Genomic DNA, 27,086 nt, shown 5'->3' with positions numbered 1-27,086 from the left:
TTGAGGGTTTGCTATTTCAAAGTCATCTTTAACTATATGTGCTGTAATAATTCCTGATAGATAGATGAAAATATATGAGAATAAGTAACTTCCTCAAGGTCACAGATACAGTACATTGTTCAGCCAGGATTCAAACTCAATTTCTGCTTTTTCCCATACTACCCTGTAGAATAATTGACAAAAACATGCGATGATAAGGTAGCCAAAGTGCTTTGTTGGAGCAGGGCTGATGTTTATTTGACTGTACATAGACTTCTTTCATAGCAGCATGTGCAAAGTATATTTTTCTTTTAAAAAGCTTCAATTACCCTTTATTGTAGGTTTAAGTCTAGCTGGCATATGAAGTGACCTGCATTTTCATTTTCTATAAACATTTAGGTTTTGATTGAATGTATAAGTTTACTCATTCAGCTGCTACTCTAAGCAGTGGCAGCCCTGAAGCAGAGATCATGAGGCCTCAGCACTCTCCTGGTAAGTTACTCATTAGCTGTTAACAGGAACCAGAAAGCTGGGCAGAGGATTGAGTTGGAGGCACGCATAACTGTAAGTTAGTATCACAGAATACGAGACTTGGAAAAAATATTGAAGATCCCTTTATTCAATTTTCTTATTTGGGGAAGAAAACTCAGTCACTGAAAGGTAATGCACTTTTCTCAAAACCACATCATAAGCTAGTGGTCCAGTTCAGAGCACTTGACTCCTAGTGAATTTCCATTCTCTATGGAAATATGTACTATACTGATGCTGAGAAAAATGCTAATTTTTCAACTTGAATTTCATGCTCAGTGTGAGTCATGTGTGCTAGAGAAAAGAGGTACCACAACTGTATGTACAATGAGCAACTTGTTCATAGTATGTGTGTTTTAGTTATTATTTTTATCACAAGTTTTGGCACTTTTTTTCATCAGTAAATCATGAACATCTTTACTGATGGTATTTTAGTGTCCAAATCTTAGGAAGTCTTGATATAACATCACTTGGAGACTTGAACAAGAGTTTCTTCTTACAGGATGTTCTGCTTTGTGATGTGGCAATGATGAAGGTGATTTTAATACAGGGATTGGCGGACTGAACCCATAGTGTGTCAGTGTAATTCTTAACAACACTGTATCCTGCGAGGTCTGCATGAGTTCATTTCGTTGAATGAACCAAAATGTTTACTTCATATTGCTTTTTATCCCTCAGATAATCCAGATAGTTAGAGTTATGTTAACATTAATATATTGCCGTTTTATCTTTTTTTCTTCAAAGATGTGCACACAAACTCACACTCACATGTAGCTTTTGAGGATTAATTAAAGGTATGTCAGGTCAAGCAGCTGCAAAGGTATACTGTGGGTTGATGAACCATACCTTGCATATTATTTTCTGTGCTTTTTCCCACATGCAAATCCTTCTTCTGTCAAACCCCATATCCTTACAAATGAAGCAAATTTATTTTACCTTTGCTTACATCCATTAATAAAACAGCTCTCATAATGATTATTTTTACATCACCACTTTGTATTCATAAGAAGCATAAAATCTGAAAAACAAAAAGAAAGAAAAACAGAGGAGCCAGGGCCATGCATTAAATAGATTTTAGTAGAATTCACTAACGTTACTGATCATTTTTCTCTTCCTGTGAGACATAAGAGGGGAAATGTTGAACGGATGAGCTGCAGCCGGCAGCCGCCTCTCATGAAATTGTTTGTCAGTGTCAGCGCATGTAACTGATAAAAGCGTCTGGATGAAAGATTGAGTAATTATTTTTCCGTGTTAATGGTCCTTTATTTGTGTTTTTATGCCTATGTTTGTTAACAGTAATTGCCTCTTCTCTAGTGTTCATTTTTAATGAGTCCCTTAAAAAATGGAGCACTGACTACTGTAGGATTTATTCTCTTTTGTTTGCCATAGTAAGAACAGTGGACAAAACAGGACTTCATTCCCTTAAAGGGAAAGCTAAAACTATGCATCAGTGAGTGTAAGAAAAGGAAAAAGAACAAACTAATACTTTTGGAAGGATGTGCGTGGGATTTTGAAAATAGAAAAGCAATCAATGCTCTATCCTATTTGTGTGTGGAGTCTCACTAATTCAAGGTGAATCAGCCTGATAAATCTTTTTTTCTTTTTTTTGCTGTGTTATTGTTAAAATCTTGGTGTTGGGTTATCCACAGAAGAGTACAAAATAAGTTGCTTATAGGGTTAAATAAACTGCATTTCTTTATAGACTGCAATATTCAGAATTTTTCCCCTTCCACTCTGTTATACTAACACACAATGTTTTAGTCATCTTTGCATCATCAGTACTTTATATATATTTTTGTAGGAAATATATACTCAGTATGTATTTATAGAATAACTAACTAACTACTATTAGCTTTTGTACTGAGCAAGGAGAATGATTCCAGCTCCCAAATCAACAAAGCGTATTTGACAAAACGTGTCTAAAATATAAGCAATTAAATTTATCCTGAGTATTTTTATAACATAGAAAATGCTTATTTGTTTTCTGTACACACATGTTTTAATTTCCGGGGGCTGTTGTAACAAATCCCATAAACCAGTTGGCTTCAAATAACAGGAACTTAATTCTCTCAAAATTTTAAACCCAGAAATCTGAAATCAAAATGTTGGCAGGGCCTCTCTGAAGGCTCTAGGGCAGAATCCTTCCTGGCCCTTTCCTAGTTTCTGGGGTTGCTGGCAATCCTGAGTGTTTCTTGACTTGCAGCTGCAGCACTCCACTTCCCGCCTCTGTCTTCACACAGCTGTCTTCCCTCTGTTTGTGTCCCCCTGTCTCTGTTTTCTATTATATGGATACCAGTCACTGGATTAGGAACAACCCAGTATGACATCATATTAGCTAATTACATCTTCTAAGATCCTCTTTCCAAATAATGTATCACATTCTGAGGTTCCTATTGGACATTAATTTTGAAGGGACAGGCATCATTCAAACCAGTACACCTTGGATGATTTTACATCCTGGCCATATCACTTATTGTGAGATGCTGGGCAAGATACTCGATACCTCTAAACATCGGTTCCCTTATATGTAAAAGAAGGACAGTGATGTTACTATGTAACTCATAGACCTGTAGTGAGGACTACTTGAACTAATATAAGTAAAGCTCTTAGCATAGCTCCTGACTTATCAAGTGTGCTCTGATAAACAACACTCTGAAATGGATAAAGTAGAGGGTTTAATAGGATTTTTAATAATAATGTCCCTCAGTTCTGGACAGTGACAAAATGCTAAAGCAAAAATTCCTACACACGGTTTTATGAAAACCTCCCAAAATGTAGAGCAGTTACGCAGATCTCTGAAAAGGTTTCAGGATACCACAAACTATGTAAAATCATGTTTCATAAAGTTTCCCTTGAGGTAATACATAGTTCTAATAGAATTATATCAAAAGTCTTGTTATATAAATTAACAACAACAACAACAACAACAACAGTAACACCTGAAAAAACGAGAGTATTGGTGTTGGGGACTGGGGTGAGGAGACGATGTGGTGAACACTGACTTACAGCATTCCAAAGGGTGCAATTTAAAAAGAATGAAACCTGGAAAAAGATTGACTGTATCTTCTTCAAGAAGCACCTTCAAGGTACAGTTTCCTACAATCTGATTTGTGATAAGAATTGAGAGTAATAGAATGGGAGGCTAAGAGCATCTAGTAGATGAGAGAAAAGAATGCACTTTAAATTCCTCAAAGTAACCATAGCAGCAGCAACAACAATAACGATACGATTTGGCTATGTCTCCACCTAAATCTCATCTTGAATTGTAGCTCCCACAGTCCCCATGTGTTGTTGGAGGGACCCACTGGGAGGTAATTGAATCATGGGGGCATTTACCCCCATGTTGCTATTCTTGTGATAGTGAGTTCTCACAAGATCTGATGGTTTTATATGTGACTTTTTTTTTTTTTTTCCCTTTTGCTGGGAATTTTCTCCTTGCTGCCACCAGGTGAAGAAGGATGTGTTTGCTTACCCTTCCTTCATGATTGTAAGTTTCCTAAAGCCTCCCAAGGCCTGCTGAAATGTAGGTCACTTAAACCTCTTTCCTTTGTAAACTACCTAGTCTCAAGTATGTCTTTATTAGCAGTGTAGGAACAGACTAATACAGTAAATTGGTACCAGTAGAGTGGGGTGCTACTACCAGGATATCCCGAAATGTGGAAACAACTTTGGAACGGGGTAACAGGTAAAAGATGGAACAGTTTGGAGGACTCAGAAGAAGACAGGAAAATACGGAAAACTTTGGAATTTCCTAGAGACTTGGAGGACTCAGAAGACAGGAAGATGTGGGAAGGTTTGGAACTTCCTAGAGACTTGTTGAATGGCTTTGACCACAATGCTAACAGTGATATGGATAATAAAGTCCAGGCTGAGGTGATCTCAGATGGAGATAAGAAACTTGTTGGGAACTAGAGCAAAGGTGACCCTTGTTATGCTTTAGCAAAGAGATTGGTGGCATTTTGCCCCTGCCCTAGAAGTTTGTGGAACTTTGAACTTGAGAGAGATGATGTAGGGTATCTGGCAAAAGAGATTTCTAAGTGGCAAAGCTTTCAAAATGAAACAGAGCACAAAAGTTTGGAAAATCTGTAGCAATAGAAAAGAAAAACTCATTTTTTAAGAGAAAGTCAAGCCTGCTGCAGAAATTTATGTAAGTAACAAGAAGCTGAATGTTAATTACCAAGACAATGAGGAAATGTCTCCAGGGCATGTCAGAGACCTTCATGGAAGTCCCCTCCCTTAACAGGCCTGGATGCCTAGGAGGAAAAAATGGTTTCTGGGCTAGGCCCAGGGTTCTTCTATTGTGTGCAGCCTAGGGATTTGATGCCTTGAGTCCAGCCTGCTCCAGCCATGCCTACAAAGGGCCAAAGTACACCTCAGGCCACAGCTTCAGAGGCTGCAAACATTAAGCCTTGGCACCTTCCACATGGTGTTGGTCCTGTTGGTGCACAGAAGTCAAGAATTGAGGTTTGGAAACCTCTCCCTAGGTTTCAGAGGATGTAGGGAAATGCCTAAATATCCAGACAGAAGTCTGCTGCAGGGGTGGAACTCTCATGGAGAACCTCTGCTAGAGCAGTGCAGAAGGAAAATGTGGGGTTGGTGGCCCCACACAGAGTCCCCACTGGGGCACTGCCTACTGGAACTGTGAGAAGAGGATCATGATCCTCCAGAGCCCAGAGTGGTAGATCTACCTACAGCTTGCACCCATTTGCCTGAAAAAGCCACCAGCACTTAACACCACCCTGTGAAAGCAGCCTGGAGCACGGGTTTACCCTGCAAAGCCACAGGTGCAGAGCTGTCCAAGGCTGTGGGAGCCCACCTCTTGCATCAGCGTGATCTGGATGTGAGATACAGAGTCAAAGGAGATCATTTTGGAACTCTAAGGTTTAAATGATTGCCTTGTTGAATTTCTGACTTGCATGGGGCCCGTAGTCCCTTCATTTTGGCCAATGTCTTCCATTTGGAACAGGTGTATTTACCCAATAACTGTACCTCCATTGTATGTAGGAAGTAACTAACTTACTTTTGATTTTACAAGCTCATAAGTAAAAGGGACATGACTTGTCTGAGATGAGGCTTTGGACTTGGGCTTTTGGGTTAATGCTGGAATGAGCTAAGTCTTTGGGGGCACTGTTGAAAAGGCATGACTGTGTTTTGAAATGTGAGGACATGAGATTTTGGAGGGGCCAAAATCCCATGGGAGGGGCCTCATGGGGGATAATTGAATCACGGGGCCAGTTACTGCCATGCTGCTATTCTCATGATAGCGAGAATTTCTATAGGAAAAAACATCAGTTCTCACAAGATCTGATGGTTTTATAAGGGATTTTTCCCCCTTTTGCTCAGTTCGTTTCCTTGCTGCTGCCATGTGAAGAAGAAAGTGTTTGCTTCCCCTTCTGCCATCATTGTAAGTTTCCTGAGGCCTATCGAGCCATGCTGAAGTGTGAGTCAGTTAAACCACTTTCCTTTATAAATTATCCACTCTTGCTTATATCTTTATTAGCAGCATGAGAATGGACTAATTCAGATAATCTCAACAATTTTGTGAGAGATTACTTTGTACATGATTCTAAACATGTTCCAAACATTTCACTTAATCATTGTAACCCTCTTAGGGACATACGATTAATTTCCCTATGTTTCCTAAAGATAAAATTGAGGCAAAGGGAAATGGAATAAGTTGATGATCTGCCAATTAGTGGGTGGTAGAAAAACACATTGGCATTAAGCAGTCTGACACTCTTGCCCGTGATTTTACCCTGCAGTATTCTTAATTTGTTAGTAAAATAACAATATTTTTGTACTTTCTGGATTGTGGGGGTATCCAGTCACTCCCCTCATTAGTGAGTGCTATAACTAAGGAACAGATGTCATTCAGTCAGAAGTGAACAAGAGGGCCTTAGACAACTGGCTTAAATTCTTCTGTCAACACCATTTCTGGAATGCTTATTTTGTGTCTATTTTGCATCAGGCATTCAGTAAACACAGCTTTTCTGAGCCTGATTTTTCAAGATGGCTAGGTGGTTTAGGAGACCACCATGTCTTCCAGACCTACCCCACAACTGAAAACAAGATGGCATTCTCTGCATAGAGACATGCTAAAACCTAGAAAGCAAGCAAAGCCCTTGAAGTGATGCAAATAACAAAAAATCTTTAAAAGTATTTGTAGGAATTAAACATTGAACTGGATATCAAATAATCAAATAATCTCGTTTTGAAGTTATGGATTGAACATTTGATGGCATATTCTACTTTTATGGACTGGGTTAAAAAATGGTCATGACTGTCAGCAATTTTTTTCCTATAAAAATTTTTACCTTCCTTTGTCTCCCTACTCACCTTTAAACTTATTGATTGATAAAATCTAAGATGAAACTAATAGTCAGTGTTCATATGGTTAATATAGTTTGACTCAGGCTATATTATGAATCAAAAAATAATTTTTAACTGATGAAAATTACTCATCCGGAATAGTGTGATTTAATAAATGTGTCTCCCTATTTAAGTAAAAATATTTCAGCTAAAATTAGCAGCACCTCTTGTTATTTTACTATGTCTTAGAATGAAATAAACCACAGGAGAGATAAGTTTTCTTTGTCTGATTCAATTGCTTTTGGGGAGTTAGAGCAGTGTAAAGCTACCTAACTCCAATGGACAAGCTGTATAGATAGGAGTGAATGTAGCATGAAAGGAAGAAATTAACACTAATGCTGTAAACAACTTGCAGTCCCAAGAATACCCCAAAAAGCATTTTTACACCTTGTAAGTTTCCCCTAGAAATAAACCAAGCAACTAAAAATGGATATCCATCCATCATGTTCTTAATAAGTTCATTAATATCACCGTTTTTGCTTGTATCAACCTTTTTTTAGAAAACTATGCCTAGAATAGAAGGATATTATTCTGTGTTATTGAGAGAGGGAAAAATGTGTGATATTTTAATTTGTTTTTTTTTTCCTCTATATCTAATAAGTGGGATTCTATGTGTGTATGTTTAATTGCTTTAGTAATATGAAGAATAAAGATACGTTAGAAGAGGTTCTCTGAAAATTTAGTTATCCCAGAAGCAATTGTCTAACCACTTGGATGAGGAAGAGAGAATAAGGAAAATCTTTAATTGAAAAACAGTCACTGAATGCCTTCTATGAGCTACTCCTTTTTCAGTGTTCTGGGTAGACAAGGATAAAGAAGACTTAGTCTTTGTCCTCAAGAATTCTTTCAGAATAAGGAATTGAAGACATAAGCAAAACATTTATAGCAAGTTTGTGTGGTGGTAAGTAGCCAGGATGTGATGGAACATGAGATATGGAAGACGAGAGGCTGGAAATATATATTGGAGCCAACTTCTAGAATGACTTATTAAAAAACTAAGATGTTAATGCTCTTTCTTTTTGATTCTTTTCTATAACCAAAAAAGTAACAAAGTCATAAATCTATATGAAAAGATTTACTTTTCTTACATTTCATATATATGAAATAGAAGTATATAATTCATATATAAATAAATGTATTTGTATACATAAATTTATATAATATTTACATATAAAGACAAATATATATTTAGAAAAAGAGGATAGAAGAAAGAAATTTTGTAGAGATTGTGAAATGTAAATTCATTACACTTGCAAATTGATTTACATTTTTTTCACCTTAATGAAAATGATACATTTTAAATTGTGTTTTTGCTTTTATGCTTTTGGGAGTGCTTTTAGACCTGCCATTTTCTACTGTCTTTAACTTCATTTTAGGGTTTAAGCAAGAGAATTCTAATCTGTGAGTGATAATGAGAAATTAGGCCGACGCAGGAGCACTTTGTGGGAATTCTGGGTCTCTGTAATTTACATATGCTTAATCGGTGGTGGAATGAGTCAACAGAGGATGGCTTGAAGGCTGTGATACGGTCCTGAAACTAAAGCACATATTGGTAGTGTCTTCCTTTAGTAAGCAGCCAGCTCTGGGGATTTTCTTTCCGCAGTGCTATTTTAATGTGTAAAACCACCACACAAAACCTGTGCGACAATCACAACCCTGCTAATCTGAATTTTTCCATTCCTCTTGTAATTTTCAGAATAAGTCCCAAATTAAGCATGGTTGGCCAGCCACTGAGCACATTCCCTGGAACAGAGATAGGACAACGGTACTCTTCTTTCAGTGTGCAACTCAAGAATGTTGTGCAGAGATTTGTTTTGTACTTTTTAACATTTGTAAAACAACAATTGCCTTTTGATTGTGGTTGTGGTCACAGATGAAACTTTGCTGGAAAAAATTTCATAGCATTTGCATTACATAGCAAAAATGAAAGGTGGGAAGAGAGGCTTAGATTTTTGCTTCTGAATATCTGCGGTGAATAACTAGTTGTTTTCTTTTTTAAAAGAATCCAGTATAACTAGGACCATTACTTTTATAAAATATAATAAAAGTTACAGGAAAAATTAACAAGACATGCAAACCATAAGACTCCAATTTGTATTAGTTCAACAGGCATATTTTTGTCTGTCAAGCACTATACAGGTTCCTAAATGCTTACTCACAATTTCTGTACTTATCTCTCTATATTTCAGAGGAAGATTCTAGTGATTGGACCAACCATATTTGGAGTAGTACTAGCTTAGAGGATTCTGAAAGTAGTCAGGAAATCCCAGAGCAAATGACACAGCTTTAAATAAATGTATATATAACACCTTGCTTAGTCAGGGCTACCACTGTTTCTCTGTATTAACACTAGTTGCTTTCTGATTTATCTAAGAGAATTGTCCTCTAGGCAGTAAGGTAGTAGCTGTTGATGGAATTTAGAAGTGAAAAAGTGCTTTATATTTATGTGCGTGTGTGTGTGTGTGTGTGTGTGCAGAACTATATTGAACAGTAGCCCATAGTCTGGGGGAAACGGATCTGCATGAAATTTTCAAAAGTAACATCAAAAGATACATATACCCTGAAATGTTGGCAATTACATCTGCTTGTTTCCAAATTCATCTTTGTGAAACCTACAAATATAAAATGGAAGCCATCTTAGGGGATTTCACTGAGTGGTATTATTTCATCTTTAGAATATTTTCTTTCTTTTTCAGCAGCCAGCCTTTCCCCTGATACACTCTTTCTCTGCCTCTTTTAAGTTTATTTTCTTTTTAGTAAGTGATGAAGAACAGGCTGATGATCATTTCAACCTGCATTTTCCCTTCCTTCCATAGCAATAAAATCACTAATTTTATTTTTTTCTGAACAAATAACTGCACATTCCCAATTGTCCTTTGCAGTCACATGTAATCTTGAGACTAATTGTAGACAGCATAATGTGAGCAGATGTCAAGATCAGGTTCTGAGAACCAGGGAATGAGATTTAAAAGAGTGATGGAAATAACAATGTGCCTTGTTTTTTTCTTTTTAAAAATCTCTACCTAATTTCTAGCTGGTACAAGGAATTCCATACATCTTGGATTATAATATAGTCCTAGGAGTAGGGATCACATAGGGGTGGAACCAAATGTAAGATGGAGTAAGGATTGCTAACATCTCTGAAATATCATTTCATATTCCTTTCATTTTAGACAGATTTCCATTAAAAATTTTTGATCTTGAAAGAAGTAAACTCCCACCTCGTTTAATCAACTATTTCACAGAACCAAACTTTATCTTAACTGATAAGAGTGATAATAATACAAGCATGTTACAAATACATGTCTGTGCTTTCCAGCATGATAGCCACTAGCCATATGTGGCTCTTCAAATGTAAATGAACTAAAGATAAATATAATATAAAATGTAATTTCTGAGCTACTCTAGCTACATGTTCTGTGCTCCATAACGCCCTGTGGCTACTTTGTTGGACACTGAAGAAATTGTAGAACATTTCATTGCAGAAATTTCTGTTGAATAACACTGATCTAGAGGGCAAGGCCTAGGTTAGCCTTCATTGTAACCAAATATACACTAAAAGTTTTTCATTTCTTTATCTTAAAATACCCTGCATATTGAGTTAACTATATAAATCAAATAAACACATGAAAAGAATAAAATATGTGTAATAAATTTGGAAAAAAAATTAAATGTTTGAACGATATCACAGGAAATAACATAACTGTTCCTGGCATGGATCGAAACTTATTTCAGGAGTTAATCCAGGACCTGGAATAAACAATTCGGAACTCTTCCATGCCCCACAATTTTCACACTGATTATTTCAGGTGAAAGGGAATTTAAAGGATGCCCACAGGGAAAAGGTGAAGAAGTGGAGATGAAGCATAAAATATATCTTGGTCAACTCTTGAATAGTAAAATAAAGTTGTGAAGGACAAATGCATTCAGTTATCTTTGGTACAATAAGAGACATAAAAACTTACCATATTTATGGTAATATTTTCCTTATCTTTCTTTTTAATTTTCCTTTTATTTTTAGCCATATGCCTTATTTCCCACAATGAGACTTAGAGCACCTGAACTTTACAACATGGTGGAACTTCCAGAAGTTTTGACAACCACATACGTTCCATTTGCAAGAGTGTAGTACATTTTCACAAAGAGCAAATGTAGTATAACAACAAAACACTATGAAATTATTTATTTTTAAGTCAAAATATAACATGCTGGTGAAGTGGTGGAGTAAAGGGAACACTTATACACTGTTGGTAAGAGTGAAAATTAGTTCAACTATTGTGGAATGCAGTGTAGCTATTCCTCAAAGAAGTAAAACAGAACTACCATTTGACCCAGCAATCTCATTACTGGCTATGTATCCAAAGGAATATGTATTAGTTCGTTTTCCGGCTGCTCATACAGACATACCCGAGACTGGGCAATTTACAAAAGAAAGAAGTTCAATGAACTAACAGTAACACATGGTTGGGGAGGCCGCACAATCATGGTGGAAGGTGAAAGGCACCTCTCACGTGGTGGCAGACAAGAATAGAGCTTGTGCAGGGATACTCCTGTTTTTAAAACCATCAAATCTGGTGAGACTTACTCACTATCATGAGAACAGCACGGGAAAGACCTGCCCCCATGATTCAATTACCTCCCACCAACTCCCTCCCATAACATGTGGGAATTCAAGATGAGATTTGGGTGGGAACACAGAAAAACCATATCATTCCGCCCCTCACCCCTCCCAAATCTCATGTCCTCACATTTCAAAATGAATGATGCCTTCCCAGTAGTCTCCCAATGTCTTAACTCATTTCAGCATTAACTCAAAAGTCCACAGTGCAACATCTCATCTGAGACAAAGCAAGTCCTTTCTACTTATGAGCCTGTAAAATCGCAAGCAAGTTAGTTACTTTCTGGATACAATGGGGATACAGGCATTGGGTAAATACAGCTATGCCAAATGGGAGAAATTGGCCAAAACAAAGGGGCTGCAGGCCCCATTCAAGTCCAAAATCCAGCGGAGCAGTCAAATCTTAAAACTCCAAAATGATCTCTTTTGACTCCATGTCTCACATCCAGGTCTCACTGATGCAAGAGGTAGGCTCTCACAGCCTTGGCCAGAATATAAATCATTCTACCATAAAGACACATGCAGACATATGTTTGTTGCAGCATTACCCACAACAGCAAAGACATGGAATGAACCCAAATTGGATTAAAAAATGTGGTATATATCCACCATGGAATACTATGCAACCATAAAAAAGAAAGAGATCATGTCCTTTGCAGGAACATAGAGGGAGCTGAAGGCCATCATGTTTAGGAAACTAATGTAGGAAGTGAAAATCAAATGTTCTCACTTATAAGTGGAAGCTAAATAATGAGAACACATGGTCACAAAGAGGAGAACAATAGACACTGGGATTTACTTGAAGGTGAAGGGTGGAAGAAAGGAGAGGATCAGAAAAAAAAATAACTATTGGGTACCAGGCTAAGTACCTGAGTGACAAAATAATCTATATAAACATTTGGGACATTAATTTACCTAGATAACAAAGCTGCACTTGTATCCCAGAACTCAAATAATTTTTTTTAAAGAGAAATTATTTAATTTTTAAAAAGCGATCAGCATGCTACTTTTGTTCGTTTTTTGTTTTTTGTTTTTTGTTTTTTTCTCAGAAAAGACATCTTGGATACTGCTCCTTTCTTTGTGTTGAGTAGTAGACTTTCTATTCTTAAATGTATAAGCATATTCCTTCCCATGAGGTCTAAATTTAAAAAATTAAAAACATTATAGGTTATTTTATTGTACAATGAAATTTTGAAAATTGAAGACTTGTCTATTTAGTGAATTAATTTTTCCCACTCTTTCCTTCTTATTACAAGGGCAATCATGCCTAACCTCATTCATATAGAAATGTGTTTAAAACGCACTAAAATATTATTAGCTACATAGTGGAATTTAGTATGCAGAATATTCTTACCAAGGCATATATTTGTGATTTAAGAGTTCAAAATATTCTTTATGAGCTCTTCCCTAGTAAAGGGTAATGATTTAATTAGCTGTGCGTGCTCTTTGCTGCTATATCTGAGCATTAGACCACACTAACTTTTATCCTAGAAAGCCATCAGCCATGGAATGGAAATCACACAGATTTGGGAAGACTTAACTTTGACAACTGGCTTCTAGTAACGGTGGGATATGGTTAAGTGAATTAATCTTCATGAGACTCCATAAAATGAAGTCTGGATTATTTATTTCCTAGTGACATTGTGAAAATTAAGTTAAATATCTTATGGACTACATCTGGTACACAAGAGTGCAAACACAAAAGGAAACATGAATTGTCATGCAGAGATGGATAGGAGCTGAAGAGGGAAAATAGTTACGATTAAAGGCATGTGTTTGAGATTTTTCGTCCTGGTGTGAACTTCTAGCCCAGAATTAACCTGGAGGGTCTTTTGAAAAATAAGAGACCTAGAATAACTTATAAGGGAAAAAAGAGATTCCATGTTCCACAGCACTTTAAAAATTTTGAAATAAACTTTTAAAACATTATTTAAAACCAAATATTGTGGATTTATTTAACTGAGTGATCCTTTCAAGACCTAATACATCTAATAAAATAAAAGTTTATTAATAATAAGAGTTTTATAAAACATGATTGGGAAACACTTCTATTTACCAGATTCTTATAAATGAAGTTCTAACACTTATTTGAAAGACTGTGCAATTAGAAATTAAAGAGGTGGTAATTTGTTAATTCAAGATACACTTCTCCCTATAATTAATCTTAAAGCAGGACCGGAGAATGTAAGTTTTAAAGGTCTGTTGAGACTACCTTATATATATGTGAGGGATATATGAATTATTCACACCTACACACACATACAAATATGTGTATATATATACACAAACACATACACACACACTCTGTTACTTCACTATTCAAGGTAGCTCAAACTTGCTTTATAATGGTTCATTTATCTTCTGCACAATATACTCATTGAAAAATAATAAGTAACACATTCTAAGAATGTGTTGTAATTGTGCTAAGTGCTCTAAATATACGCTTTTATTTAATCCTCAAACAATCCTAGGAGGCAGGTTCATCTGTTCTCTTTTACAGATTCGAAAAGGGGAGCCTCAGAGCGGTTCAACAGCTTGTACAAAACTGAGTGTCTTAGAGGTGATTGATGCAGATACACTCTAAAGTAACCCCAATGAGTCATTCCATTGTATAATTTTATATCCTAGAGTATGGGTAGAACCTGTGCCTTGCTTCTAACCAACGGCATAGTGAAGGGGTTGGCAATAGTGAAGGGGTTTTGCCAATTTAATGCAGGTCTTTAATAAGTTTATTTTGAGTTAATTAAAAAGGCAGTTTTTCTTGGGGGGGCCCAGTCTAATCAAGTGAAAGCTTTTAAACAAGGGACTGGAAAGTTTCCTTTAGCAAGCAATTTGCCTGCTGAACTTGAAGAAACAAGCTATGAACTATGTAGCCACAAAGGTTAAACCTGCCAACAACCTAAATGACCTCGGAAGAGGACACCGAGCTTCAGTGCATCTGTCTTATGCTTTATTGCAGCCTTGTGAAACCATGAGTAGAGAATTCAGCTATGCTGTACCTGGACTCCTGAACCACAGAAACTGGGAGACAATAAATGTCTCCCAGTTTAAATTCCACCACTAAGTTAGCGGTATTTTATTACATAGCAGCAGAAGACCAATACAGTGATGAAGATGAGTTTTGAACTCAGGAAGTCTGGCTTTCAAGTTTGCATTCATAGTGACATCCAGCCTCTCAGAGCTGCAGCTTGGTATCTGGTATCCTATACTGCTGTGTACTCTGTGGTCCAGCTGTGATATGGTTTGGCTCTTTGTCCCCACCCAAATCTCATGTTGAATTCATCAAGTTGAAACCTCATGTGGAATCTAACATTTCCCGAGTGTTGGAGATAGGGCCTGGTGGGAGGTGACTGCATCAGTGGGTGGGGCTTCTAATGGTTTAGCACCATCTCTCAAATGCTGTTTCATGATAGAGTTCTCATGAGATCTGGTTGTTTGAAAGTGTGTACCACCCCTCCCTTTGCTCTCTCCTCCTCCTGCTCCAGCCATATAGGACATGCCAGCTTCCCCTGCATCTTCTGCCGTGATTGTAAGTTTCCTGAGGCCTCCCCAATCATGCTTCCTGTGCAGCCTGTGGGACAATGAGCCAATTAAACCTCTTTTCTTTACAAATTACCCAGTCTCAGGGAGTTCCTTATAGCGATGTAAGAACAAACTAACACAAGATGTCTATGAGGTTAGTAACGACAAAAAGGTTAGTTGTTTTCCTCTACTTCATATTTAGAAATATTTAGTGTAATTGGTGGATAGGATCAGATGTAGGTTGGAAGTAGCAACATTTATTTTTTGGAAGTGGTACTATTCTTATTTGAATGAACTTAGAAAATTCACATGTTGCCTTCTGCCTCAGTTTTCTTTGTTACATTGGGAATATTTTATTAAATTTCCAACTGGAAAAGAAATCTACTGATTGTACCACACAATGATAACTGTAAAAGCTATTTTTTTCTCAAAAGATAAGCATTTATAAAATATTAGCTTACACATCTAAATTACATTTCAAAACTCATTTGATGAAGGCCTACTCAGTACCGAGTGTTATTAATCTTCGCAGATTCCTTAAAAATTGTTTTATTCTCTCCTTTAACAAGCTGGAATGAAAGTTAGTGAGTTGTATGACTTGCCTCTCTGACCATAAGACAAAAACAAAGAAGTCCTGATTTATTGGACTGTTAGATAAAATCTGGTTTCTTCCGGATCTTTAAATCTGTATTCATAAGCTGCACATATTCAATATGCTAAGGAACAAAGAAAAATGTCAGATGATTTCAACTGTGTGTTTTTGTATCCTACTAGATGATTCCATTTCAAATACAACCATCAGAAAAAACAAGGCAGTGGATATTTGTGTTTATTCTTGGTTCTCATTTAGGGAGCTGTGTTTTTAAATGAAACATAATTTTAAATTTATCTCTTCAATCCTCCACTCCTTATAAATGTATTGCTGCATCTACTAAGAATTTAGGAACACGAATCCTCTTTGGTCAGCCTTCCTTTCTAAACATACATTGCAAAGAACTGCTAATTTCATTTTCTTTCTGTTTAGTTTCATTTCTTCCTTCTTAGGATTTCTGTTTAAAAAAGCTTTTAGCAGTCTTTGCTCGCATATGGTGCATATGCTTGTGAAATAGGCAAACCAGCTTGAGTAAAGCATGAATAAAAATAAACCACACAGAACCAAACTACAAACTTTTTGGGAGGTCCTCAGTTCTGTTGCTGCTTTTTTTTTTTTTTTTTTTTTTTTTTTTTTTTTTTTTTTCTGGCATATGTCAGTGATTCCTGTTTGGAACCAGGAATGGAATCCTCTGAAATACCCAAATACAGTAAGAAAGATGGCATTGTTCTCTTGATCAAAGAATTAAATGAGATCTATGAGTTCTGAAAAGTTCTTCATCCTATGAGATTTGCAGGCTCTTTTCCTGAACTAAAAAACCTTCCGTAAAAGATGAAAATTACCGGATATGCTTACTTTAGGATGAACTTGACAGCTTCTTTTGACATTATTTTATAAAAAGACAGACACTAAACATAGCAGGCCACAGAGTTAAGAGTAAAGCCTCCAAACCCAAATATTTAAAACCTAGCTACTCAAGAAGCCAAAGAAATAAAGTGTAGTTTTCTAGTGAAATCCCTTTGGCATTGTCTTCCTGCTGAATGTTTTCAAAACACACTGAGCAGTCTATATCCCTAAGGATTACTTTTCTCTAGTTGATTTATATGTTTACACATGTTTAACTACTCACTGTATTGTCTATTAAAGAGAAAATTCATACCATGCATATGGGTCTGGGTCCAGGTGGCTTACTAGACTGGTTCAAGATGTGGGTGTGGGGCTTTAGTGTCCGGATGGTATTTCAGCCTGTGTTCAAAGAGGGAGGGAAATGAACAAAAGAAAGGAGGAGATAATTTATGCTGAGTGACTTCCCTGCTCTAAACTAGCCAATGCAGTTTTGGAGGTCTTACAACATCTTTGCTCTTTGCTGCTTGGATAAGAATCAATCAGGAAGCCAATGGAAGAATATTAGGTATGTACAAAGCAGGTAGGAAACACAGGGCAACTGGAGCTTGTTGTCTGTTTACCATTTTGATGGTGTGATAAGACAAGAATTTAATAATACAAAAGTTATCCACATGAGTGTAAGAGCACCTAAAGCTGGATAGTTTATAAAGAAAATACAATTATGTCTTACTGTTTTGGAGACTGGGAAATCCAAAGTTGAGAGGTGCATCTTGTGACAGTCTTCTTGCTGGTGGAAACTCATTGCAAAGTCCCAAGGTAATGCCAGGCAGCATATGGTGAGGGAACTGAGCATACTAACATGCCAATTCAGGTTGCTCCTCCTCTTTCTATAAAGCCACTGTTTCCCTCTCATGCTAACCTGTTAATTTATTAGCCCGTTAATTCATGAAAGGATTAGCTCATTCATGAGGACAGAAACCTCACCACCTAACTGCCTCTCAACACTGCCACATTGGGGATGAAATTTCAACGTGAGTTTTTGAGGGGATATTTGAAGCATAGCAATGAGAGATGTCACCTTGTTAACTATTACTTTACAGTTATGGGCATGATAGAGCCTTCAAAGAGGAAATGGGATGTTACCTGTTAGTGAAGGGGTTTTCAATTTAAGAGGATGAGGGGCATCGAAGTCATGCCAAGGCCTGAGAACAGTGTAAATAATTGAGGGGAAAACACAAGTTGCACGCTGAGTATGGCAGGCTGACAACTATCACTTGAATTCTGGTTGATCTAGTACAGGAAATTCAAACTCAGAATCCTCATAGGGTGAAAACGCAATGGAAATGAGAAGAGCAAGCTGCAGAGTATACTTTACCACTTTTTAAAAATTTTGCTTATTCTTAAAGAAGGTGAAATGTTCTTCACTTCCACAAGAAAAACACCTCTTTCCTTTTCTTTCTCTGCTTCCTGTCCTCTCTGCAACGTAGGCTTACAGGATCATTTCTCCCTTAAAACAAACAAACGAAGAAACAAAGCCAAAAGCAGCAGGGCAGACATATAGATAGATTATAACTGATACTTGAGCTCCCATCATGAGGCAATATTAAGCCCAAGGAACCAGCCTGCCTGGGCTCCTTCTCTGTCTATGCGGAGCATCTGTTAGTGTTTTTGAAACACTGTGCAAGTCAAACAATGCACATCTATAGGCAAGAATGGCCTCATCCGCCACCGGGGCGCAACTTCTGATGTAGAAGAGAAGGGTGCCATATGATTGCAAAGATAAGAACTTTTAGGAAGTTAAAGGAATTAGACTTCAGGTTCAGTATGTGGTTCAAGATCCAGGCTCCTACACAGAGCCCAGATTTGATTCATTTGGTAAATGCTAAATCCATTCCATTTGCATAGCATGTTCTCTAAGCATTTTCAATTGGAACTGATTTTGTGTTTGAGACTGAAGGAAGAATGTATTCTGGCAAGCTGATGTTTCCGTCCGCGTGGAGCTGCCTTTCCAAGGGGTTGACAAACACCCATCGTGGCCCTTCAGCATTTTTCTATGTGCTGAATGGGCTTCAGGAGCATAGATCACTTTTATTGCAGCATGCAATATGTTTGATAATAAACTTTTAAGCTCTATTTATTGGGCTACACATACAAAACCATTACTTTCTTGGCTAACACCCATACCTTATCTAATGGGAAAGATAAAGAGTGATTTCAGTAAGAAACTTTAAAGAGCATTTGATACTTGGAAGAAAAGAGTAATCAAATCACCTAATATTTATTTTCTCCTGTGTGCCTGGCATTATAATATTGATTGATACTACCTTCTACCCATCTCATACATAAGCATGTTGTCTCTTAGTGTGTGTGGTGAGCTTTAAATAATTGTTTCCTTGGCATTAGAGAAACACATTTTACTGCCTGAGTAGAAAATATCTGATATTGCAGGAGATTTCAGAAGGACAGTGAAAGGAGGAAAAAAAAAAAAAAAAAACCTTTGATATTGCAACATTTGAAGCTGACTGATGATTACTAGATAATTTATGAGCAATTGGCCTCATTTAAATATAGATCTGGCAAATAGGGAATAAATTTTAATGCTAGATGGGAGGTAAAATGTGTATAATGCCTCATCATTTTCAATATATTTTTCCTTCACTAGGTTATTTGATATATGAAACAGCACTGAGAACCCTGGTGAGAAACTGGTGTGTGTGTGTGTCTGTGCATCTGTGTGTGTGTGTGTGTGTGTCTGTGTGTGTATACAAAGATAGATTCAGGAATTATTATCTCCATCTCACAAATGGGGTCATTTAGCTGAGTTTGAATGATGAATGTGCAAGTCAACAGCTAGTTTGTAGCAGAACTGAGCCTCCTGAGTTCCCAGTGATTTCTATCACACTAATACATATTTGTGCTTCTCCAGTATTCATTAGCTACATGTTGCATTTTGTCATTATGTATCTGCCAATGGTTTACATGGAATTATACACATTCCTTTGCCAATCTAAAATGATCTTTACAGATTAATACCCTTGTCAAAGTGATGGGTTCAAGATGTACAGACAACGAAGTGAAGACTAAGGTTTTTGTTGTTTGATTGTACTGGGAGTCATGTTCTCTCTCATTCAGAAAATGAGAAATGAGAGAGCATCTGTTCCTGGTAGCTATTTGCTGCCATCTTGAAGCCACACATGGTCTGCTTTGCAATGAAACTGCACCCTTGCAGGCTGAAAAAACATTGCCATTGAGAACAACAGGCTAAGTACATATGTAAACCGGATCAAGCTTTGCATGGCCTTTTTTTTTTTGTTCCTTTTTAATTCAATCTGTTAAGAAGGGAAATTAATTCTTTTTTAACATAAGCCAACTTGGGATGTGGTTTCTATTATTCATGACCAAAATAACCCTAAGTGTTGCACAAAAGCTACATCTGCAGAAACCAAATTTCACACCCTTGCTTTGTTTAGAGAAAACCTTTAGACTGAATAAGATATATCTGCAACCCTTATGGGTAACTTTAGTTAGGAAATTCCCAAATATTTTTGAAACCTCAATGCAGAAAGAAGAAACACATGCGTGTGAAAGTGTTTTTGGGCTGGGCACGTTGCCTCATGCTTCTAATCCCAGCACTTTGGGAGGCCGAGGCAGGTGGATCATCTGAGGTCAGGAGTTCGAGACCAACCTGACCAACATGGTGAAACTCCGTCTCTACTAAAAACACAAAAAATTAGCCGGGCATGGTGATGGGTGCCTATAATCCCAGCTATTCAGGAGACTGAGGCAGGAGAATTGCTTGAACCTGGGAGGCGGAGGTTGCAGTGAGCCAAGATTGCACCACTGCACTCCAGCCTGGTGACAGAGCAAGACTCTGTCTCAAAAAAAATGGATTCTAGGTTAAAGAAGTAGTTTGGGTTCATGTATCAGATTGCGTGGAACATCAAATTGGAGAGGGAGACGTTTTCTTTGCTGCTTCTCATAGCCAGCACTGGTCTCACTCCAGGAGTCTGAGTTTTGTGAGCAGTGAGACTCAGTGCCCTTGGCACAGACACTGGCTCACTATGTGGCATCATATGCCAGGGCAAAGGTGAGACTCTTACAAGTGGCTTTGAGAGCAGGAGCCATCAATGCAGGGAGGTGGGCAGGGCGACTGGCAGCTGAACATAAATTATATTAAAACTTTGACATGGGAGAGTAGTAAACATATTTTGTTGTGAGCATTAATTTTTTTTGGTGAGTTTTTTGTGAGGGGTTGTCAGAACTGTGAAGGACTTGAGATGTTACTTTGCTTGCAAGCTAAGAAGTTAGTATAGCACAGCTTTTTGAAAGCTTGCAGAAGTCATTAGACTGCAGAGTGAAAGACAAAGAAGTGTATTACTAACAGCAAAACAATCATGAGTACCAATTCACTTTGCTCCCAAATCCCATAAGGACAATATAGAGGAGTCTGGAGAGACAACACCCACACAATGGGTTAGCATCATTTATGAGTAATTCTGACCTTAGGGGACCCAAGTGTTTTATACAGAGCAGTAAACACAATGGCCTTCTGCCCTGGAGGTACACAGTACTTCTATTATGTAAGGCTGTTTGGTATCCAAACATCCCTGAAAATTTAGTCCAAAGCAAAAACGGAGTTAGTGTCTTTGATGGTTAATTTTAAGTGCCAACTTGACTGGATTAAAAGATACCTGATAACTGGTAAAGTATTATTCCTGGGTGTGTCTGTGAGGGCATTTCTGGAGGAGATTGGCCTGTGAGTGGGTGGACTTAGTATGAAAGATCAGCCCTCAATGTGGGGGGCACTATCCAATCAGCAGGGGTCCTGGAGAGAATAAAAAGCAGAGGAAAGGCAAATTTGCTCTTTATTCTGAAGCTGGGTCACCCTTCTTCTCCTGCCCATGGACACTAGGACTCCAGATTCTCTAGTCTTTGGACTCTGAAACCTGCACCAGCAATTGCCAAGAGGTCTTGGGCCTTTGGCCTCAGACTGAGAGTTACACCATTGGCTTCCTTGGTTGTGAGACATTTGGAGTTGGAATGAACCATGTCACTGGATTCTCTGGGTTCCCCAGCTTACAGACAGCTTATGATGGGATTCCTTAACCTCCATAATCACATGAGCCAATTCCTCTAATAAATCCCCTTTATCCTCTATCTATCTATCTGTCTATCTATCTATCTATCTATCCATCCATTCTATTAGTTCTGTGTCTTTGAAGAATCCTGACTAATACAGTGCCTCTGCCTGACATATATGTAGAGTGTCATGGGGAGACTCACAGAGCACTGTCTCCCAGAAGGGCATCACAGTATTGTTTGGGAATTCCACATTGAGTTGGTGGATATTAAATTCTTACAGTATGGACATTAATAAATAACATGCTCATTATAATTCGAAGTATAAAATAAATATTTTTCAGTCCATACTGATATAAATGAATGAGTAAATTTATACATGGAGGAAAGGAAACAAATCTCCTATATAGAAGAATTCCAAATAATTTATGTAAATACTCTGTCTTCAAAGAGTGGCAGAGTAATTCTGTTCTCTGTAAGTGTGGGCTAAACACAGTGACTTCCTTCCGAAGTATACAAAAATTAGAGTGGGGTAGGAGAAGAAAAGAAAATTTACAGTGGAGAAAAAGGACAAACCCTACATAATTTAGGTGATAAAGTCCAACAGCAGTCATATCATGTTGCTAGTATGTATTCTGAATATGATATGATGGCAATGGTATTTTATCTCTGAGGTCTTTCTCCAAATAACCCATAATCTCAGTCTTATCATGAGAAAAATATGAGAAAAATTCCAGTGTGGAGTATTGTACAAAATACTTGCCACTACTCTTCAAAACACTCAAAATCCTTAATGTGGTTTGGCTCTGTGTCCTCACCCAAATCTCATGTCAAATTGTAATTCCCATGTGTTGGAGGAGGGGCCTGGTAGGAGGTGATTTAATCATGGGGCCGACATCCACCCTTGCTGTTCTCTTGATAGTGAGTGAGTTCGCATGAGAACTGTTTGTTTGAAAAGTGTGTGGCATGTCCCCCTTCTCTCTCTCTCTCCTGCTGCCAGGAGAAGGTGCTTGCTTCCCCTTCACCCTTCTACCACGATAGTAAGTTTCCTGAGGCCTCCCCAGCCATACCTCCTGTACAGCCTACAGAACTGTGAGTCAAACCTCTTTTCTTTATAAACTACTCAGTCTCAGGTAGTTCTTTATAACAATGTGAGAACATACTAATATAGTACTCAAAAACAACAACAACAAAATTCTGTGAAATTGCCATAGCCAGGAAGAACATAAGTAGACATGACTACAAAATATAATCTGATATTTTGGCTGAGAACTTGGAACAGAAAAAATACCTTAGGTTAGAGTAAAGAAAATTACAAAAACAAAAACAAACAAACAAACAAAAAACAAAAGATGCTCCTTGACTTTCAATGGGTTATTTTCTGATAAACCCATCTTTGTTGAAAATGTTGTAAGTCTAAAATGCATTTAATACATCTAACCTACCAAACACTTTAGCTTAGCTTAGCCTACCTTAAACATGCTCAAAACACTTACATTAGCTTACTGTTAGGCAAAATCATCTCACACAAAGCCTATTTCATAATGGATTTTTTGAATATCTCATGTGATTTATTAAATACTGCACTGAAAGTAAAAAATAGAATGGTTATATAGGCACTCAAAGTATGACTTATACTGAATGTGAATCACTTTTGCACCATCATAAAGTGAAAAACATTTAAGACAAACCATAGCAAGTCAGGAACCATCCACATGAAAGTTTGTTAATACATTAATACCAGTTATTAATTGTAACAAATGTAGTATAACAAAATGTTAATCATGTGGGAAATTGGATGCAGAGTATATGGAAACTCTCTGTAGTAGTTTCTCAATTTTTCTAAAAATCTAAAACTGAAAAATGAAATATATTGAAAAATAATGAGCCCTCCTATGTCTCAGCAATTCTATTTCTAGGTATATAATAAATAGAAATATGTACATATATTCATATAATAAATGTATAGCAATGTTTATAGCATTACTGTTCTTAAAGCTTCAAATTGGAAAAATCCTAAAATCTTTAAATTGTATAATGAATATATATGCACTGTATTATAGTTACAGTGAAACTCTATGCACCAATAAGAATGAATAGACTACAGCTACACACAACATAGATAAACCTAACAAACTATGCAAAGAAAACTTCTTTTAAAAGTGCATACTATGATTTTATTTATATAAAATCCAAACTACTACAACTACCCTGTAGCATTGTAAGACAGCAGAGTGTGCTTACCCTTGCGGGGAGGTGACTGGGTCAGGACATAGGGATCTTGTGTCTTCAGGTGCTGGTAATGTTCCCTTCTTTGATCTGGGTGCTATTTACAAGAGTGTTCACTTTATGAATTTCAATACAAGTTTGTTTTAAAAAATGTTTGTGCCTGTAATCCCAGCACTTTGGGAGGCCAAGGCGGGCGGATCATGAGGTCAGGAGATCGAGACCATCCTGGCTAATACGGTGAAACCCCATCTCTACTAAAAATACAAAAAATTAGCTGGGCATGGTGGCAGGCACCTGTAGTCCCAGCTACTAGGGAAGTTGAAGCAGGAGAATTGTTTGAACCCAGGAGGCAGAGAATGCAGTGAGCTGAGATCGTGCCACTGCACTGGGCAACAGAGCGAGACTCTGTCTTAAAAAAAAAAAAAATTGCATAACATTCACAGGATGTTGGAGCATTGTTACACCCAGTACATGATGAATACTGAAGTATTCATGAATGCCCTGGCATGAGATGCTTTTAGACCAGGTGTCTCTAACTCTGGCCACAGACCTATTTGGAACTGTTAGCAACCGGGTCTCATAGCATAAGACGAGTGGTGGGCAAGTGAAAGACGCTTTATCTGTATTTATGGCAGCTCCCCAGCTCTCACTTTACCACCTGAACTCCACCTCCTGTCAGATCAGCGATGGCGTTAGATCTCATAGGAATTCAAACCCTATTGTTAACCATGCATGTGAGGGATCTAGGTTGTGTGCTCCTTATGGGACTCAATGCTCCTGTCACTGTCTCTCATCACCCTTAGATAAGACTGTATTAGCCTGTTCTCATGCTGCTAATAAAGACATACCCAAGACTGAGTAATTTACAAAGGAAAGAGATGTATTTAATTGACTCGCAGTTCAGCATAGATGGGGAGGCCTCAGGAAACCTACAGTCATGGTGGAAGGGGAAACAAATATGCCCTTCTTCACAAGGCAGCAGCAAAAAGAAGTGCAGAGCAAAGGTGGGGAGAAGCCCCTTATAACGCCATCAGATTTTGTGAGAACTTATTCACTATCACAAGAACAGCATGGAGGTAGCTGCCCCCATGATTCAGTTACTTCCTACCAGGTCCCTCCCATGACACGTTTGGATTATGGGAACTACAATTCAGGAAAAGATTTGGGTGGGGACACAGCCAAACAATATCAGGGACCACATCATTGCAGGTAAACAAGCTCAGGGCTCCCACCGATTCCACATTGTGGTGAGCTGTATAATTATTTCACCATATAGTACAATGTCATAATAATAGAAATTAAGTGCAAAATAAATGTAATGTGCTTGAATCATCCTGAAACACTCCCGTTGCCCCTCTGGTCTGTGGAAAAATTGTCTTCCATGAAACTGGTCCCTGCTGCCAAGAAGGTTGGGTACCACTGTTTTAGACAACTAAGTTCTCCAATGATATGTCATAAAGTAAAAGATCACAGATCAAGAAAATAAAACACAAACAAAAGAAGGTAAGCCTTGGCAACAACATGGGGTGTGTTACTGTGTTTCTGGAATTGAAATCCTATTTTTAGTTTTAATTCTCTAAAATAAGGGGTGGAATATGAAAGCAAATACAATAACAGAAAGAAGTAACAAATAATTATAGCTGCTGACACAGGGTTGAATAGGCTTAGATAGTGAATGAATATGTTATGTCTTCCTTACAAGAGAAAAACAACAGCATAGGACTATCTCCTCTCAAAAATGTAAGAAGATCCCCTTGTAACAACAACCAACTGGTATGTTGCCATCAATCCATCCATGGGCCTTTATTTTTAGCATACTTGTAATAAGAGAACAAGTATTTATTCAGAGAGGCAGTATGAAACATAAACTGTAGGGCAAGATTGCCTGAAAGATTGCCTTAAATCCTGGCCCCATTATTTAGTAGCTGTGTGGCCTTGGGCACGTGCCTTACTTCTTCCTAAAGAACTAATAATTCCTTTTCAATAATGTGTTTATGAAGATTAAATGTAAGCTTTTTTTTATTAGCCAAGATCATATATCAAGCCCTGCAAATTAATTCATTAAATCATAGAACAAACATACAAGGAAGTCATTTTTACCTCTAATTTATAGCAGAAGAAACTGAGACTTAGAGTCCTTAAGTGATTTGCCTAAGGTTACTCAGCTTTTAAATAGTGGAACAGAATTTCAAATTCAAATGCATACCCTTCCCCTTCCCAGGCTTCCCAACCTACCCAAAATGCTTTCATCCACTAAATTAGGTTCTTTCATTAAGGATATAAATCAGTCTGTCATTTTAAAGATCTCTGAAACCATCATTAGGTTGTTCTTTTGAGAACATATCTCCTATTATTTTTGAGAGGTCGTATATGTTAGCTCATTTCATTCCTTATTCAAGTAAATGAAATCCATTATTTTTCATCTTCTCCTTGTTGTAGTGATGAGAACCAATGATCATTATGTACAATATAAAAGGCTTTTTATTATGTGAAAAGCAGTTATTAATTTTAGAGAAGATAACAAACTAAGTCTAAAATTTCACATATACTAGTGCAAATTAAAGGGCCTTTGGCCATACAATCTCATTCTCCATGAATGGTCTCTGACATCTCTGCATCTCATTTTGTAAATCTTCCAAATAATTAGTCACCTTATTATATTTACCCAGGGATAATCTTGAAGAAACACCAATTACATATTTATAAAATACATTCTGACTATTGGGTGAATTCGCTTTGACAGCGTAGTGCTTTTCCCTGAATCTTTTTATTCTAGTTGCCACAGACATATGGAAGTTTAAGAAGTATGCTGAAATTTGGATTTTTGTTTTACTTGCTGATTTTGACAAAAAAGGAGCAAGCAAACAAACAAAAAAATGAAACGAACAAGAAACCCCTTGTGCCTTTCATTTAAGGAAAAAAGAGAGGTTGAAATTACAAAATGCCATGATCAAAGTCAATTTTTAAGTTTCTACAAGCTCAGATTTTGACACAATAATTTTACAGAAAAATCACTCGATTGCATGAATTTCCATTGTTACATATTTAGAACTAATCAAGAAAAATTTAATCTTTTTTATTTTGCACATATATAAGTAAATTCTGTACATTGATATCAATATACCAGAGTCTTTTTTGTTGCTGTTAATTTACCTTATAAGATAACTCACATTTCTATCATTATGTTGATAGTACAATATGGAATTAAACTTAACTACTGACCCCTTGTTTCAGAACGTTTATACTGCTATTGTTATTTAAATATTAGAAGTCTGGAATGTTTGTAATAAATTCTGAATATCTCCAGTCAGGAGAGGTGCTTGC

Source organism: Chlorocebus sabaeus, chromosome 24 (genome assembly GCF_047675955.1).
Source record: "Chlorocebus sabaeus isolate Y175 chromosome 24, mChlSab1.0.hap1, whole genome shotgun sequence".
Lineage (NCBI taxonomy): Eukaryota > Metazoa > Chordata > Mammalia > Primates > Cercopithecidae > Chlorocebus > Chlorocebus sabaeus.
Note: the sequence above shows the minus strand (reverse complement) of the source record.